The 20,159-nt window shown below is 42.4% G+C and overlaps 1 protein-coding gene and 1 pseudogene across 1 annotated transcript in view; both read right to left on the bottom strand.

Annotated features, from left to right (window-relative positions):
• LOC149461314 (uncharacterized) overlaps positions 1-3,061 on the bottom strand; it is a 33,374-nt pseudogene extending 30,313 nt beyond the window's left edge.
• Positions 1-20,159, bottom strand: part of SPIDR (scaffold protein involved in DNA repair) — a 770,885-nt gene that overhangs the window by 501,605 nt on the left and 249,121 nt on the right. The window lies entirely within an intron of this gene.

Raw genomic sequence — 20,159 nt, 5'->3', positions numbered from 1 at the left:
AAGGATCAATCCCCTCCTAAAAATTACTTGTAAACTCAATCAGGTGTAGCTAATCACCTTCTCAATGGCACAAAAAGCCATTTGACTTTCAACTGTGATCAGCTGTGGTCATTTTGATTAGCTCAGCATGAAAAGAGATTTTCTGGAGCATTTCAGTTCCTGGTAGTGCAACTGAAGCAAACAATCAACTATGGGTGCAAAGAACTTTCAAAAGATCTCAGGGATAAAGTTGTGGATAGGCACAAATCAGATGGATACAAAAAACTTTCAAAGGGTTTGTCATGATATAAGGTCAGGTTCAGAGACCAGTTGCTACAGCAGTTGTAAGGCTTACCTGAAACCAGCAGGATTGGTACACCAGCGGCTCACCCTGGGAATGACGCAGGCTCACCTGAGGTGCGGGGTCTAAGCATCCACCGGTCTTCCCCAGAGCTCCCAATGGTGGAGATCGATTTGGCTGCATGTGGATGCCAGGTCGCAGATCTCAGGATCACCCCACCAGGGAATGAGTAGGCTGGAAACCAAAAGCGGATCAAACAGTTCAGGGATCAAACAGAAGCGGAGTCAGTCACAAGCCAAGGGTCGGTCACCAATGATAATAGATAGGATGAGGCAGAATCGTAGTCAGTAGCAAGCCAAAGGTCGGTAACGTAGATGAAGACAGCAGCAGGAACAGTAAGCGGGATATTGGCTGGTAAGGCACAACAATCTGGCAAGGAGGAAGTGCATGGACATGGCTTTTATAAGGAAGTTCATGGGAGGAACAAGGAGTTCAAGGTTCAAGAGAAATCAAGGCACAAGGCAGGATTATCCAAGAATTGTCAAGGGAGCTGTCCAGCATTCCAGATAGCTCAGTGAAAAGAGACATTGCCTCCCACTGCAGAAGGACCAGGTTCGATCCCAGGCTCTGACAGTACTCCCCTTCTCACAGGACGTCCCCTGGACGTCTTAGGACCAGGCTTGTGAGGAAACCTCTGGTGAAATTCTCTTGTCAATCTAGGAGCATGGACGTTTTCTTCAGGCTCCCAAGAATTTTCCTCTTGCCCATATCCTTCCCATTGGACAAGATAATGCAATTTTCCTCTAAACATCCTAGAATCAAGAATCTTCTCTACCACATATTCTTCTTCACCCTGTACCTCAACAGGTGGAGGAGGAGGAAGAATTCTTCCAGAGAAAGGATTTTCATGAAATGGTTTTAAAAGTGATACATGAAACACAGGGTGAATCTTCATACTGTCAGGAAGTTTTAAGCGAAAGGTGACTGGGTTGATCTGAGCAGAAATCTGGAAAGGTCCCACAAACTTTTAGCCCAACTTTGCAGCTGGAACATGAACCTTCAGATTTTTGGTAGATAGCCAAACCTTGTCGCCCACATGAAAGATAGGATGTGATCTGCGATGACTGTCGGCAGCCCTTTTATAATTTTCCTGAGCCTTCCCCAAGGTCTCGATCAACTTCGCCTGAATCTCCTGCAATGTAGTTAATCTGTTGGCAACAGCAGGAATTTGAGTTGTGATAGGGAGATCCGGGATAAAAACTGGATGATACCCCATATTGAGGAAAAAGGAGCTTTGGGAAGTGGAGCTATGTTTAGCATTGTTATAGGCAAACTCTGCCGTAGGTAGATAGTCCACCCAGTCATCCTGAAGATAACTGACGAAGCACTGAAGGTACTGTTCCAAAGTTTGATTGGTCCTCTCAGTCTGACCATTAGATTGTGGATGAAAAGCAGGGGACAGGTTAACGGTTACCCCTAAAGCTGAACAAAAGCTTTTCCAAAATTTTGAAGTAAATTGTACTCCTCTATCAGATACCACATCATCAGGGATTCCATGTAATTTAAAAACATCTCGAACCATCAACTCCGCAGTTTGTTCAGCATACGGTACCCCCTTAACCGGTATGAAATGAGCCATTTTAGTAAGGTGGTCGACAACGACCAAGATCGTAGTCATTTCTCTTGAAGGAGGTAATTTGACTATAAAGTCCATAGAAATTGACCCCCAAGGCCTTGATGGAACAGGCAGTGGTTGGAGCAACCCCAAAGGAGAAGCTCGGGGTGTCTTATGATGTCAAACAAGAGGCCACATAGCTTTTGATATCTTTCTTATAACAAGGCCACCAGAAGGAATGTGCCAGAAGATCCTCTGTTTTTGACATGCCAAAGTGTCCCACCAGTTTGGAGTCATGCACTAATTTGAGGACTTCCACCCGAGCTGACTCAGGTACATAGAGACGATGCTCTAGAGTCCAAAACCCGTTCTTGTACTCAAGGTTAATGTCTCTAGGAGGATCACTGAGAAGTGGGTTGTTCTCATACCCCTCTTTGAGAAGACTCAAGAATGTCTTTGCACTTGTGGCCCCTAGAAAGTTCTTTTGGGTTAGGATCAAACATTCGGAAAAACCCTCCTGGGGAGGCTCAGACAGCATCCTTGATAAGGCATCGGCCTTGCCATTCCTCGATCCAGGTCGATATGAAATGATAAAATTGAATCTGGAAAAGAATAGCGACCAACGTGCTTGTCTAGAAGACACTCTCTTGGCTGAGCGAACAAATTCCAGATTCTTATGGTCAGTGAGAACAGTTACAGTGTGATTAGCCCCTTCTAGCAGATGCCTCCATTCCGAAAAGGCTTCCTTAATTGCCAGTAGCTCTTTATTCCCAATGTCGTAATTTCTTTCAGCTGGAGACATCAAACGGGAAAAATAGGCACAAGGATGAAGCTGCATCTTTTCATCACTTCGCTGAGACAGGATCGCTCCCACGGCAGAATTGGAAGCATCCACTTCCACTATAAAGGGTAGTTCAGGATCGGGATGTACCAAGATTGGTGCGGAAGTGAAAAGAGTCTTCAGCTTTTCAAACGCAGCTTGTGCCTCAGAGGTCTACACGAAGGGTACCCCTTTCTTTGTAAGTTGTGTGATTGGAGCTATCACTCTAGAGAAGTTTCTTATAAATTTTCTGTAGAAGTTGGCAAACTCGACAAAACGTTGAAATTTCCCTAACATTTCTGGGTGCTGACCAATCTACCACTGCTTTGACCTTCTCGGGGTCCATGCTCACTCCCTCCGGAGAAATGATATAGCCTAAGAACTGGATCTGGGTTTGTTCAAACTCACATTTCTCCAATTTAATGTAAAGTCTATTTTTCCTTAATCTTTCAAAAACTGTGCAAACATGTTTGCGGTGCTCTTCCCAATTATCAGAAAAGATAAGGATATCATCCAGATAGGCAATCACAAATTGGTCCAACAGATCACGAAAGACATCGTTGATAAAATGTTGAAATGTTGCAGGGGCGTTGCAGAGTCCAAACGGCATCACCAAGGATTCAAAATGCCCATACCTGGTTCTGAAGGCAGTCTTCCATTCGTCTCCTTGACGAATGCGGACAAGGTTATATGCCCCTCGTAGATCAAGCTTGGTAAAGATCTTGGCAGAACAAAGTCTTTCCAACATTTCCGAGATTAAGGGTAATGGACAGCGGTTTTTAATAGTGATTTTATTCATGTCTTGGTAGTCAATGCATGGACGCAAGGTGGAGTCTTTCTTTTTAACGAAGAACAGGGCTGCCCCCGCAGGAGAAGTTGAGTGTCTAATAAAGCCTTTTCCCAAATTATCATCGATCCACTCCCTGAGTACTTTTAGTTCAGGTTCTGACAGATTGAACAGGCGGCCAAAAGGTATTTCTGCCCCTGGGAGCAGCTCAATGGGGCAATCATATGGGCGAAGAGGGGGCAATTTATCTGCATTTTTCTTGTCACAGACATCCCGGAACTCATGGTAATGTGGGGGCAAATTGTCATATGACTGGATAGCCACTATATCACTTAGCGCCTCCTTGGTTGGTGACGGACTTGGTTGGCAAGGTTTTTTGCAATATTTTTTACAGTGGGAGGACGTAAAATCTATAGTTCGTGCTCCCCAGTTAATGGCAGGATTGTGAGTGGAGAACCAAGGAATGCCCAGGATGATGGGAAACTTGGGTGATGTAATCAGCTGAAAGCTGATGGTCTAACAATGGTCAGCCTCAAACAACAGAACCAGGGGAACCGTTTTATGGGTAACAGGTCCTGAAGATAAGGGTGACCCATCAACTGTCTCCATATCAATAGGAGTAAATGTGTCTCTTGCTTGAATATTATTGCTGTTGGCAAACTCTATATCCATAAAGTTCCCCCCCGCCCCGGAGTCCAGCATAGCTGAGCAGGAGATTTCACGGCCCTCAGATACAAGTTTAATAGGGATAACAAAGTGAGAAAGTAGTGAGTTCACTTTATTCTCTTCAGGAATCAGTGGGGAGACAGACTGGCTTATAGAGTTTATGTGTTCAGGCTCAATCACATCAGTCACAGCAATCATTCTTTTAACCTTGTTAGAACAATTAATTGCATAATGACCAGAATCCCCACAATAAAGACATAAGTTCTCGGATCGTCTTCTCTCTTTCTCCTGGATAGAAATGGATCTCTTGATCGCATCAACCTGCATAGGCTCAGGAGTGTTACAACCCAGAGAGACTCTTGAATCCTGCTGAACAAATGGACTAGCAGAGAGATACATGCCCCTATTACTTCCAAACATTCCCAACTTCTCCTTCCTCCTTTCAGTAAGCCTTTGATCGATTCGGATACACAATTGGATAAATTCCTCAAGATCATTAAAAATATCTACTCTGGCAAGCTCATCCTTTACCTGTTCAGAAAGCCCTTGGCGGAACTGGCTCTTTTGTGCTGCAGGGTTCCAAGTGGTATCTGCCATCCAACTTCTGAATTCGGCTGTATATTCAGTGACCGAGCGTCTACCCTGCCGCAGACTATGCAATTTTGCTTCGGCAGTAGCACAACGGTTGGGATCATCAAAAACCTGATTCATTGCGGTCAAAAAGGTATCAGAATTATTCAGAATGCTATGGTTCTGCTCTATATAAGGGGAGGCCCAAGCTAGAGCTTCCCCAGTCAGAAGCCCAATAATAAACATTACCTTCTTTTCCTCTGAAGGAAACGCAGCAGAGTACATTTGGAAATATACACGACATTGATTAAGGAAACCCGTGTAGTGGCGGCGGTCTCCATTAAACTTAGATGGTTGGGGCATATGTGAGTTAGGATCATCTCGGTTCAGCAGCTGTCTCTGCAGAGCTTGAATCTCTCCCTGTTGCCTTTCTACTATACCTTGCAATACAGAAAATTGTTCTTGGTAGGTAACACCAAACTCTTGCAGCTCTGAAATTTGCTGCCTGACAGGAGCCATGGCATTTGCTATAGCGGCCTCCATGTTTTGGGCCAGATTATTCTGTCACAATATAAGGTCAGGTTCAGAGACCAGTTGCTACAGCAGTTGTAAGGCTTACCTGAAACCAGCAGGATTGGTACACCAGCGGCTCACCCTGGGAATGACGCAGGCTCACCTGAGGTGCGAGGTCTAAGCATCCACCGGTCTTCCCTAGAGCTCCTAATGGTGGAGATGGATTTGGCTGCGTGTGAATGCCAGGTCGCAGATCTCAGGATCACCCCACCAGGGAATGAGTAGGCTGGAAACCAAAAGCGGATCAAACAGTTCAGGGATCAAACAGAAGCGGAGTCAGTCACAAGCCAAGGGTCGGTCACCAATGATAATAGATAGGATGAGGCAGAATCGTAGTTAGTAGCAAGCCAAAGGTCGGTAACGTAGATGAAGACAGCAGCAGGAACAGTAAGCTGGATATTGGCTGGTAAGGCACAATAATCTGGCAAGGAGGAAGTGCATGGACATGGCTTTTATAAGGAAGTTCATGGGAGGAGCAAGGAGTTCAAGGTTCAAGAGAAATCAAGGCACAAGGCAGGATTATCCAAGAAGATTGTCAAGGGAGCTGTCCAGCATTCCAGATAGCTCAGTGAGAAGAGACATTGCCTCCCACTGCAGAAGGACCAGGTTCGATCCCAGGCTCTGACAGGTTTTATCAATGCCTAGAAGTACAGTGAAGTCTACTATTAAGAAGTGGAAGGTATCTGGTACAACATAGACCGTCCCTGGATCAGGACGTCGCTCCAAACTGGATGAAAGAGCCAGGAGGAAACTGGTGAGAGACACTACCAAGAGGCCTACAGCAACTCTGAAGCAGTTGCAGGAATTAATGACAAAGAGTAGCCATTGTGTGCATGTGACAAAAAAAAAAGCCACTTCTCAAGAAAGGCCATGTGCAGTCATGACTGAACTTTGCCAAAATGCACCCTGAAGATTCTGAGGTCACATGGAAAATGGTGTTTTAGTCAGATGAGACTAAAATTTAATTATTTGGTCCCAACACTAAACAATATGTCTGGCGGAAATCCAATACAGCCCACCATCCAAATAACACCATTCCTACAGTAAAGCAGGGAGGTGGTAATATCTGTTTTGGGATGTTTCTCTGCAGCAGGGACTGGAGCACTTGTCAGGGTAGAAGATAAAATGGATAGGGCAAAATGCCATCAAATTCTTGAAGAAAATCTGCTGCCATCTGCCAGAAAGTAGGAAGGTGGTTTACTTTCCAACATGACAATGACCCAAAGCACACAGCAAAAATTACCACACAGTGGGTGTGAAAAAGCAGAAAAAGGTGAATGTCCTTCCATGGCCTAGTCAGAGCCCAGACTTAGACCCCATTTAAAATATGCGCAGCGACTTGAAGATTGCAGTCCACAAACAGTGAAAATCAAATTTAAAATTTAACTGAACTTAAGTAGTTCTGCAAAGAAGAATGGGTAAATATTGCAAAGTCTAGATGTGGAAAGTCAGTAGAGGCATATCCCAACAGACTAAAGGATGTAATTAACCAGCTCCCGACCGTGTTATAGCCAAAAGATGGCTACAGCGCGGTCGGGTAGTTCTGGGAGGGCGTCCACGGACATTCTCGCAGAACCACACCCTCCACGCACCACCTGGGGAGCGCACTGCGCAATCTGTGATCACTGTGTCCTTCGGACACAGCGGATCACATGACTAAGGAACGGGCCAATCATAGCCACCTTTACCATGTGACCAGCTGTGTTCAATCACAGCTGATCACCAGGTAAATAGGAAAGTTATCAGCAGGCCCTCTCCTCACACTGACAGCGCGAGGAGAGCCTGTAAGCGGCATTTCGCAGAGGGACATCTACACTGATCATAAGGGCATTGATCATCAGTGTCCTGGTGATCAATGTGGCCAATATTGCCCACCTGTGCTGGCAATCAGTGCTCATCAGTGCCGCCCATCAGCTGAATCAGTGCCAACCATCAGTGCCCATTAGTGCTGCCTAACAGTGCCCATCAGTGCCACCTATCAATGCTCATCAGTGCCACCCATCAGTGCCCATCAGTGTTGCCTATCAGTACCCATCAGTGACTCCTCACCAGTGCCCATCAGTGAAGGAGAAAAATTACTTTGTTTCTGTTACAAAGTTTTGTAAATAAAAAAACTTTAAAAATTTTTTTTTTTTTTTTTTAATCTCAGTGGTGATTTAATACCATCAAAAGCTCTATATGTTAAAAAAAAGAAAAAACATAAAAAATTAGTTTGTGTACAGTGTTGCATGCCTGCACAATTGTCATTCAAAGTATGAGAGCACTGAAAGCTGAAAATTGGTCTGGGCAGGAAGAGGGTAAAAGTGCATGGTAGGCAAATGGTTAAAGCAAAAGGTGGTTCAACAAAATACTAACACTAGGGGGTGATTCTTTTTCAAACTCGGTGATTCGGTTTTTGATTTTTTTTCTGACATGCTGGTGTTATATCTTACACTTGGATGTTATAAGTTGCATTATAAGTAAATACAGATGGATAAAAAAAAAAACTGTGTGTCTTCATTTCAGGCTGCAAAGCAACAAAAATGTGATTATTTTAAAGGGGGGTGATTCCCTTCTATGCCCACTGTATTAAACAAATCTATGTGCATTTTATCATGAGTTTCATGTATGCTACAATCTATTTCAATGAACCATGCATGTTCTGAAAAGCACAGCTATAACGGAGCATGCAGGAATATTTAAAAAATGCACAGGTTAAAATGGTTAAATTCAATTCAGTTTTACAGACATATCTGTGTTCTTCAGCCCTCTCACTGCTGAAGCCATTTGTTTAACCGCCTCCCACCCGCCATATAAGGTAATGACGAGTGCAAGGTGGTTCTCTCGTTCTGGGAGGACGTCATATGACGTCCTCCCACTTTAACCACACGTGCGTGGCTCCGGTGGAACGCAGCGCGGCGATCGGAGGTGCGCTCTGTCCCTCGGACACAGCGGATCACCGATCAACGGAAAGAGCCGAAGATGTTGGCTCGGTCATGTGATCAGCTGTGTCCAATCGCAGCTGATCGCATATAAATAGGGAAATGCCGGTTATCAGCATTTCTCCCCTCACGGGCTGTCAAGCTAACAGCTCATGAGGAGAGGAGAGCCGGTAATCGGTATTCCGCAGAGAGGACATGTACACTGATCATCAGGGCACTGATGATCAGTGTGCCCTGATGATCAGTGTAGCCCCAGCAGTGCCACCTGTCAGTGTCCATCAATGCAACCTGCCAGTGCCCATCAGTGTCACATCAATGTCACATATCCGTGCCTACCAGTGCACATCAATGCCACATACCAGTGCCCATCTGAGCTGCCTTTCAGTGTCACCTATCAGTGCCAGTCAGTGCCACCTATCAATGCCAGTCAGTGCCACCTATCAGTGCTGCCAATCTGTGTCACCTATCAGTGTCATTCGGTGCCGCCTCTTAGTGTCAGTCAGTGCCACCTAACAGTGCCAGTCAGTGCCGCCTATCAGTACCATATATGAGTGCTGCCTTTCAGTGCCCATCAGTGATGCCTGTCAATGCTCATCAGTGTCACCTACCAGTGCCTCCTCATCAGTGCCCATCAGTGCAGCTTATCAGTGCTTATCACTGCAGCCTCATTAGCACACATCAATGAAGGAGAAAAATCACTTATTTACAAAATTTTATAATAAAAACTAACAAAAAACGTTTTTTTTCTAAATTTTCAGTTGTTTTTGGTTTGCTTAGCAAAACATAAAAAACCCAGAGGTGATTAAATACCACCAAAAGAAAGCTCTATCTGTCTCAAAAAATTGATAAAAACTTCATATGGGTACAGTGTTGCATGACCGCGCAATTGTCATTCAAAGTGTGACAGCGCTGAAAGCTGAAAGTTGGCCTGGGCAGGAAGGGGGTATAAGTGCCCTGTAGGCAAGTGGTTAAAGTGCACATTTTAGGAATGAAGATTCCTTAACCACTTGCCCTTCCTGAGGATTTACCCCCCTTCATAACCAGGCCACTTTTGGCGTTATGGCGCTGCGTTACTTTAACTGAGAATTGCGTGGCCATACAACACTGCACCCAAATTAAATTTACGTCCTTTTTTCCCCATGAATTGAGCTTTCTTTTGGTGATATTCGATCGCCTGTGCGGTTTTTATTTTTTGCGTTATAAACAAAAAAATAAGACCGACAATTTTGAGTCAGCGACTTATAGCGGGACTGCAGCGGGTATTCTGATACTGGGGAGAACTAACTTGGTGTCACTTACATCCCAGTGACACCAATACAGTGATCAATGCTAAAAATAACAAAACAAAACAAAAAAAAAAACGACCCTGCACTAATGGAACTGGGCAGGTAGGGGTTAACATGAGGGGCGATCAAAGGGTTAACTCTGTGTTGTTTCACAGTAAGCTCTGTGTGTGCGCTTTACTGTAATCATACTGCTTTGAATGGCTGTGCTATGCACAGCCATCCAAAGCAGTGTGCACGAGCTGACAGGGAAGACAACTGTATTGTTTACATACAGTTTTCCTTCCCGTCGGAGATCCTCGGCAATCATCGGCTGGGACCGGTGATTGCAGCGCGAGTAGGGAGCGCACCCCCTACCTGGAAATGCAAAATCACGTATATATACACACGTGATTGTGTGTACCTGTCCGCCCTGTAGCATTAAATCTGCTATAGAGCTGTCGGTAAGCGGTTAAAGGATTAGTTCACTTTTTATATAAAAAAATAATGAAAATATAAAAGATGAGGTTACATTGAGTAGATACTGAAAACGTCAAGCACAAAAACTAGACACCACAGTGGCTAAATGGTTAGTACTTCCACCTGGCAGTACTAGCGTTGTTGGTTCGAATCCCACCCACGACACCACCTGCCTGGAGTTTGCATGTTCTCCCTGTGCCTGTGTGGGTTTCCTCCAGGTACACCGGTTTCCTCCCACACTCCAAAGACATGCTTCAAAGTTAATTGGATCCTGTCTAAATTGCCCCTAGTATGTGTATGTATGAATGTAAGTTAGGGACCTTAGATTGTACGCCCCTTGAGGGTTAGGGACAGATGTGAATGTACAATATATATGTAAATCGCTGCGTAAATTGATTCGGCTAAAAAGGGCCTAAAATAAATAAAACTGTGGGTGCCAATGAAATGGCAAACATCTACAATAACTAAAATTGAACATAAGTGGCACTTTAAAAGCCTTTATGTATCATCAGTTTAGCTTTAACCGTGAATGATGTTGCTACAAATATGTGAACTTCAGCATTCACCTGATACCAAATGTGTGGTACAATTGTGTCAATATGCATGTGTACCTGACACACACGTTTTTATTCTTATGTGCATATACATTGTGGTGGATTTTTCTTTAAAAGCTTTTGGGTGTTTTTTTAGATTTATTAAAGTTACAATTTTTAAAACTTTTTTTCTTTTAACCTAAATTGATTGCCAATACAAGAGGATTGATAAGCAGGGGCACCTTTCTTAGTATGTAGAAGAAATCACTGACAAGTTGGAAGAAAATTGTAATGCATAGGGTTAAACCCATCTAATGAATAGATGTGTACATGAGTCTTTAACCCATTTTTACAAAGCTAAACTCCATGCAAAATAATACATATACAGTTGCAAGAAAAAGTATGCGAATCCCTTGGGATTCCGTGGAGTTTTGCATGAATTGGGCATAAAATGTGCTCTGAACGTCATCTAAGTCACAACAATAGAAGAACACAGTCTGCTGAACATAATATTACACAAACATTAGATGTTGCCATGGTTTAATTGCACATAACATGTAAATATTCACAGTGCAGGGAGGAAAAAGTATGTGAACCTTTGGACTTAATAACTAGTTGACCCTCCTTTGGCAGCAATAACCTCAACCAAACATTTCATGTAGTTGCAGATCAGACCTGCACAATAATCTGGAGTAATTTTGGCCACTCCTCTTCACAAAACTGTTTCAGTGTAGCAATATTCTTGGGATGTCTGGTGTGAATCGCTCTCTTAAGGTCATGCCACAGCATTTCAATCGGGTTGAGGTCAGGACTCTTGACTGGGCCACTCTAGAAGGCGTATTCTGTGCTGTTGCAGCCATTGTTTTGTTGAATTACTTGTATGCTTTGGGTCATTGTCCTGTTGAATCACCCATCCTCTGCGGAGCTTCAGTTGGCGGACAGATGGTCGTACGTTTTCCTGCAAAATGTCTTGATAAACTCGAATTCATTTTCCCATCAATGACAACAATCTGTCCAGGCCCTGAGGCAGCAAAGCAGCCCCAAACCATGATGCTCCCTCCGCCATGTTTTACAGCGGGGATGAGGTTTTGATGTTGGTGTGCTGGGCTTTTTTTTCTCCACACATAGTGTTGTGTTTTCTTCCCAAACAACTCAATCTTGGTTTCATCTGTCCACAGTATATTTTGCCAGTAGTGCTGTGGAACATCCAGGTGCTCTTTTGCAAACTTCAAACGTGCTGCAATATTCTTTTTGAACAGCAATGGCTTCCTCCGTGGTGTCCTCCCATGTACTCCATTCTTGTTTAATGTTTTCCTTATTGTAGATGTGTCAACAAAAATGTTAGCATGTGCCAGAGATTTCTGTAGGTCTTTAGCTGACACTCTGGGATTCTTCTTTACCTCATGCAGCATTCTGCGCTGTCTTCTTGCAGTCATTACAGGATGACCACGCCTAGGGAGAGTAGCAACAGTGCTAAACTTTCTCCATTTGTAGACAGTCTGTCTTACCGTGGACACATGAACATCAAGGCTTTTGGAGATACTTTTGTAACCCTTTCCAGCTTCATGCAAGTCAACAATTCTTGATCGTAGGTCTTCTGAGAGCTCTTTTCTGCGAGGCATGGTTCACATCAGACAGTGCTTCTTGAAACCAGTAAACCCAAAACAGGTGTGTGTTTTTTAAGGACAGGACAGCTGTCAGCAACACATCCAATATCATCACACTGATTGGAGTCAAGGTTGGCTCACTCCTGGCTCCAATTAGCTCTGGGAGAAGTCATTAAGCTAGGGCCTCACATACTTTTTCCTCCCTGAACTGTGAATGTTTACATGTTATGTGCAATTAAACCATGGCAACATCTAATGTTTGTGTAGTATTATGTTCAGCAGACTGTGTTCTTCTATTGTTGTGACTTAGATGACGTTCAGAGCACATTTTATGCCCAATTCATGCAAAACTCCACGTAATCCCAAGGGGTTCACATACTTTTTCTTGCAACTGTATAGGTGGAATACATGCACTGTATATTAAGTGATTTATATGTAAAATTATTTCATTTCAAGCAGAGAAGGGCAACCAAAGTGATGAGAGGAGCTCAGCTATGAGGGAAGATAAGCTGAACTGAATGTATACTCGTTTCTTCACACATAGGCAGCTTCACTCCCTCTCCCATCCAGGCTGAGCTCTCACTGCCAAATTTTATCAGTTCTCTCTCTGCAGAGTGAAGCAGAGAAGAAGCTGAAGAACATTTCTTTTCTTGTACAGTACAGTCTCCTGGAGTTGCAAATCCCTCAGCATACTGTTATGTGCCTCTGTTCCTCGCTGACAGTGTGAAGTCATAGAAACAGAGGCACATAACAGGCAGGCATGTTCCAGCTTGTGTCTCTGTGAGGAAATCGCGGTTGAGAGTTGAAGGGAGGGTGTGGGAGGTGGCTAACCACAGATGTAACCACCCACTCTAAACTTTCAAACCTGAAGAGGACCGTTACTCAGCCCTAACCAGGGCTTGGAATGGGGATACAGCAAAAATGGAGCAACATAGGAAAGAAAAGCTGTTCTGTGGTAAGGGTAGTTAATGCTATTTGTACTATCCCATACCTCTCCTTTAAGGGGGGGATATGAACAACATGTATAAATACATAAGTGGTCCATATAATGAACTTGGTGTTGAATTATTCACTTTCAGGTCATTACAAAGGACAAGGAGACACTCTTTACATCTGAAGGAAAAGAAATTTCACTTCCACATACAGAAAGGCTTCTTCACAGTTAGAGATTTGAAACATTTGGAATAGACTCCCTCAAGAACTAGTTCTAGCTAGCTCAGTAGATTGTTTCCAAAAAGAGATGGAGGCATTCCTAAAAAAATACAAAATATAACTGGATACTAAAATATAACTGGGCAATTAGGAATTCCTTTTCTCCTGCTGAAGAAAATCAGAACATGCTTTACTTGGGTTTTTTTTTGCATTACTCTATAATTGTGGGTACAGGATTGTGATCAGATCAGCTATGTAATCAACCTGGGTGCAGTTCCTCTGCTAAGTCCCACAAATACCTGTTTAGCTTGACAGTGAAGTCCACTAAAAGCAGTTTCCTGCAATGCTCCCAAATTCAAAGCAAAGCTGCCACTCTCATGTAGGCTGTGCCTGCTTTTACTACAGTGGCATGAGAAAATGTTGCAGACAGCATTGCCATTAGCATTGTCACTGCCGTCAGTCAGCAGCTGGCCACACATAGTCCTGCAGCAAAGTCTCTTACGCTGACCATAGATGATTCGATTTTCTTTCCTGCAACCTCAGCTTGAGTGACTGTCATGGGGGTACTTTGATGTGATGGGGGCTCTGATGTGTAGGAGGACAGTGATGTATAGGGGAGACATTTTTGTGATGGGGGGAACTCTGACATAATGGGGCATGTGATGTAAAGAGGGGGAAATATAAAGTGACGTTAATCTACAGTCAGGTCCATAAATATTGGGACATTGATACAATTCTAACATTTTTGGCTCTATACACCACCACAATAGATTTGAAATGAAATGAACAAGATGTGCTTTAACTGCAGACTGTCAGCTTTAATTTGAGGGTATTTACATCCAAATCAGGTGAATGGTGTAGGAATTACAACAGTTTGCATATGTGCCTCCCACTTGTTAAGGGACCAAAAGTAATGGGACAGAATAATAATCATAAATCAAACTTTCACTTCTTAATACTTGGTTGCAAATCCTTTGCAGTCAATTACAGCCTGAAGTCTGGAACGCATAGACATCACCAGACACTGGGTTTCATCCCTGGTGATGCTCTGCCAGGCCTCTACTGCAACTGTCTTCAGTTCCTGCTTGTTCTTGGGGCATTTTCACTTCAGTTTTGTCTTCAGCAAGTGAAATGCATGCTCAATCGGATTCAGGTTAGGTGATTGACTTGGCCATTGCATAACATTCCACTTCTTTCCCTTAAAAAACTCTTTGGTTGCTTTTGCAATATGCTTTGGGTCATTGTCCATCTGCACTGTGAAGCGGTGTCCAATAAGTTCTGAAGCATTTGGCTGAATATGAGCAGATAATATTGCCCGAAACACTTCAGAATTCATCCTGCTGATTTTGTTAGCAGTCACATCATCAATAAATACAAGAGAACCAGTTCCATTGGCAGCCATACATGTCCACGCCATGACACTACCACCACCATGCTTCACTGATGAGGTGGTATGCTTAGGATCATGAGCAGTTCCTTTCCTTCTCCATACTCTTCTCTTCCCATTACTCTGGTACAAGTTGATCTTGGTCTCATCTGTCCATAGGATGTTGTTCCAGAACTGTGAAGGCTTTTTTAGATGTCGTTTGGCAAACTCTAATCTGGCCTTCCTGTTTTTGAGGCTCACCAATGGTTTACATCTTGTGGTGAACCCTCTGTATTTACTCTGGTGAAGTCTTCTCTTGATTGTTGACTTTGGCACACATACACCTACCTCCTGGAGAGTGTTCTTGATCTGGCCAACTGTTGTGAAGGTTGTTTTCTTCACCAGGGAAGGAATTCTTCGGTCATCCACCACTGTTGTTTTCCGTGGTCTTCCGAGTCTTTTGGTGTTGCTGAGCTCACCGATGCGTTCCTTCTTTTTAAGAATGTTCCAAACAGTTGTTTTGGCCACGCCTAATGTTTTTGCTATCTCTCTGATGGGTTTGTTTTGTTTTTTCAGCCTAATGATGGCTTGTTTCACTGATAGTGACAGCTCTTTGGATCTCATCTTGAGAGTTGACAGCAACAGATTCCAAATGCAAATAGCACACTTGAAATTAACTCTGGACCTTTTAGCTGCTCATTGTAATTGGGATAATGAGGGAATAACACACACCTGGCCATGGAACCGCTGAGAAGCCAATTGTCCCATTACTTTTGGTCCCTTAACAAGTGGTTGGCACATATGCAAACTGTTGTAATTCCTACACCGTTTACCTGATTTGGATGTAAATACCCTCAAATTAAAACTGACAGTCTGCAGTTAAAGCACATCTTGTTCATTTCATTTCAAATCCATTGTGGTGGTGTATAGAGCCAAAAATGTTAGAATTGTGTCGATGTCCCAATATTTATGGACCTGACTGTAATTTCAAGTGAGTTGTGTGCATCATTCCAGGCTCAGGTTTCCCTTTAATAAATAAAATTTACAATTTTACATTTTAGACTAGGACACATTGAGATTTTACCCATTTTAAAGGGTGTCATGTCCAAAAGAAAAAAAAAGAAAAATGCAGGGCTAAATACAAGAGTCATGTGTATTATTACCAGAGCCAGGGGTGTGTTTTACATATTTCTTCCACATCTGTGCAGGAATCCAATGTGAAACTTTGCCTCTGTGCAGGAGCTTCCTGTTATAAAGACTACTTGTGCAGGGTGACTGGTATTGTACCCACTCCCCTGTAGTTTTCTGCAGACTGTGGTGTTTATTTACTAAAGTTGGAGAGTGCACAATCAGGTTTACTTCTGCATAGAAACCAATCAGCTTCCAGGTTTTATTGCCAAAGCTTAATTCAACAAACTGAAGTTAGAAGCTAATTGGCTAACATGCACAGCTGCAACAGATTCTGAGTGAGCCAGCTTTATTAAATCTCCCCCAGTATGTGGATATGCTGGGCCCCTTCCACAGCTCTGTTTCCTGCAAATGGAATAACTTGGGTTACAAAGGCATTTGGCGTACACAACTTAGATTTATATGCTTTTGCTGTTATTGAGGAAAATTTTTTAATAAATGTTTTCGTACCTGGAGTTCAAGTGTAGTGTTCTTTGCCAATAAACACGGACATGCTAAGTAGTAGACGATTTTTAAGTCTTATCGTTCTGTTTGAACTTTAGTACACCAACAAGTGAAACTATAATTTCAAACTGTTTCACCATGAATTATGACTGCATTTGCTAAATGTTCTTTATATGCTGGAGGTTAGTAGTAACAATCTATGATCTGTATAGCACATAATATCAAAACAAAAACACTAGCAGCTCATTACAGCTACAAAACAGCAATATGGCCACCATGGCTAGGTAAGAATCCCAGTTAATTGACAACTTTGTTAGCAGTAGAGGTAATGTTAAAAGTACTATTACCAAGTACTTTAACCCTCACTAACATGTGACACCTGCAATAGTTTAATTTAAATGGTGGCAACACTGCCCCAGAAAGTATAAACACTCTTTGTATGTCACAGATCAATTACTCCTGTGTTTAAATGTATATAAATTTACACATGTTCTGAATATCCAATCTGTCCATGGACACACAATTTTTTTATTTTAAAATGCAGATAAATTGAATGCACCTGATTTCAAGTAAATGCACAGTGTGCATTATACTATTTAAAATCATCACATGCAGTTTTATGTACCTAGAAATTACAAATATATATATATATATATATATATATATATATATATATATATATATATATCTCACATATAATCACATTTTTGGGAATGAGGGGGATCAATAAATCTAAAAGTGATATTTTGGTTATAGGGAGAATCTGGTTGGCCAAGTCAGCCTCTACTATCTTATATATAACTAGCATACTCTGATTTAATTGATTTGCTTTTATAATCTAAATATGTATGTAATGTATATTTATTTTATTACTTTTTTGTTGCTCTGTTGCGATTCTTTTAAGGTGACCTTTGGTGTTCTGAAAGGCACCTATAAATAAAATGTATTATTATTATTATGTTATGAATAACTAGTTTTTGCAGCAGAAGCAGACCCAGAAATTGAAACACAAACAACTCTGGGTTCCCCTGAGAAACAGGAAACAGCAAAGGTCTCTACTGACAGCCGAGAGCAAAATGACAATTTCAATTCAGTACTGGTAACAGGTAAATCATGCAACACCTTAAAGGAGAAGTACAGCCAAAGCTCATTTAACTGTACTTCTGCTGTGGATCAGAGGAGTGCAGTTCATCCTGCACTCCTGTGACATGTTTTCAGCCAACAACAGGCTAAAGTCCGCTGTTGGCTGACGTTCACTCAGACAGTCCAGGCTGTGGAAAGATCTTGACTTTAAAGTCGGGATCCAGCCAGATGTCTGGACTGGCACCTGGCTCAGCCTCTCAGTGAGCTGCTGAAAGCATGAGCCAGCTGCTCCCTCTCCCTCCACAGCTCAGTGCTCCAGTGAGCGCTGGGGGGCAGAGAAGAGAGCGGTGACTGACAGTCATCACTCTCAGCTCAGAGAGGTAGGGAGAACTGAGCGATCAGCAGTGTCTAATCGCTCAGTTCTCACCCTTCGAGCCGACAGGGGACCAATGCAGCATCAAATCGATGCTGCATCATCCTAGGCAAGTATAATTTTTAAAAAATATATATTCCCATACTTCTCGTTTAAGTTACTAAACCCACAACAGTAAAATCAGTCTGTATATGCAGTAAAGCATGCTTGTTATACTTACTGTGGAACCTAAGGGGTTAATTTTCTGCACTGTGTAAAAAGACTGTTTGATTCTGACTTCTCTGCCCTTCCTCTTGTTCAAATGTCCACACTGATGAGGCAGACTGAACCTGTAGCCCTTCTGCACATGCTCAGTTTGGTGTGTATTGCTAGAGGGTTTTTTTTTTTCTTGGGAGAGTGCATGTGATCAGCATATGGCCGATCAGCACTGTCCAGACAGAGGTCAGGGGATTTGCATCCTCCTAGAACAGAAAGAAAACTCCTCCTACAAGCTTTAACTAGTGCTCAGCTGAAAACGCAAGACTGCTATAACTGCTGATGAGAAAAGGTATTTAGCAGTTTATATTTACTAAAATAATTGCACTTCCATGTTCTGTGTACTGTGGGCGACAATATATAGTGAATGCAGTGTCCTGGGTTTAGTAACATTTTAGGTTGACTTGGGACTTGATGTGTGCAGAAATAGAATTAAAACAGTATGCAGCAAATCAAGAAAAAAAAAGAAACACACTTATAGAGAATCAGAAGAATAGAATCTATAAGAGACGGCAACAAGATGTCAGTCTCCAGCAGCCCTCTGTGGCCAGTAGAAGGTTGCATGTGTGAGCCAGGAACTGCATCCTGGATCCTAGCTAGCAGAGGAGTGACAGGCCTGATGAGTGGTGAAAGGTGGCAGCATCCTCGCTGCACCTGGGCAACACTTACGAGTTGTGGTGTTCCTATGACAATGTAATTCCTACCCCTTCTAAACCTTTGATCACACAGCTAGTTTGTTATTGTTTTAATAAATGATTGCCAAGGACAGCTTTGAGTAGACTGCCCTTTTAAAGACAAACTTTTTTAGAAAAATATCCATGATCAATAAACAAAATAGCAGTTCACTACTGCTTAGCACCCTGATAGACTTGTCTGTGTCTACTCTGAACTAAAATAATTTTGACAGCACAGCTCATGCAGTTCAAAGCAGAGAGTGACCACTGTATTTCAAGCAAGAGCAATACCAAGATCACTACTACTATAGTCGAAGCATATGACAATTTTGCCTGCATATCAGAAGAAAAGTGTAACGATTAATTCATGACACTGCTGCTTACTTTATGATACCCAGTAATTATCTATAATCTATTATATCATGTTGAAAGACCCTCTCAGCCTGTGGTACACTTTCAGCTAAATATACTCAACCAGAAATATCAGCTTAATGACATGGAACAAAATCTTTAAAAAAAAAAAAAGAAAAAAGATAGCAGATGGGCTTTTATTGCAGAAAGGATTATGTCTCTTCTGAAATAAAAGCTCTGTCAGCAATTTTTTTCCTATTGTACGCCAAGGTGTTCATGTGCAATATTGGCATGCTGTGGGTGTTGGAATGAAATATCGCCAACAAGCATGCGCAGAAGTTACATTATCCCATGCTAGCCAATCAAGATGTCTGAAGATTTCCATCCCAAAAGAAGATGTCAGCGGAAGCAACAAGGGAGATCATGGGCATCCCTTTGCTTAAAAAGGATGCTTTGCAAGGTAAATGTGCTGCGATGTGCAAATATGCGGTGTATACGTGGAATCCTGGGGGCCCTACAGCTTTAGGTCTACTTGCAAATCTCTAAATTTTTTTTTTATTCCTTTCTAATTTGTTTTTTAATATTGTACTGTAAAATGTGGCACATGACTCATGTTAAACAACAGTACATGAATTCACATTATTAAATATTTGTTTAAACTTGAAAAGGGAAAAAAAGACAACCTTTCTAGCTGTAATGTGCACCACCTCAGTTTCCACTCTTTTGAAGTACAGTGCAGTTATCAGAGTGAGCAGAATAATTAAATGGCACTTTACACTCAAATACACATGGTCTTATCTCTGAGAGTAGGAAGAGGTCCTTTTACACAGGAAATCAGGTTTTATTTGCTTACTGGACACTGCCACATTTCTGAGAAAGTCCATCCCACATTACAAGTCATTAAAGTAGTTTATGTTTAGTGGTGGAAACAGATAAGGACTCAGCAGCTAGGTGTTCATACTTTTTTTTTTTCCCCAGCTACTTCTGCCACAAATACCCTAAGAATACTACAGTGTAATTTTCTTGCACCGCTCCCCCTTTTCTGGCTCAGTATCCTCTTGCTCTATTCAATCAGTATGTCCTCTTGAACTTGAAATTGTTCTAAAAAGTACTCCATGAGTGTTGTTGAAATTTTTAGAAGGTAAATCAAAACTCGGCC

This window comes from Staurois parvus, unplaced genomic scaffold (genome assembly GCF_062004578.1).
Source record: "Staurois parvus isolate SC_StPar_1 unplaced genomic scaffold, SC_StPar_1.0 ptg000205l, whole genome shotgun sequence".
NCBI lineage: Eukaryota > Metazoa > Chordata > Amphibia > Anura > Ranidae > Staurois > Staurois parvus.
Note: the sequence above shows the minus strand (reverse complement) of the source record. Positions and strands in the feature narration are given on the sequence as shown.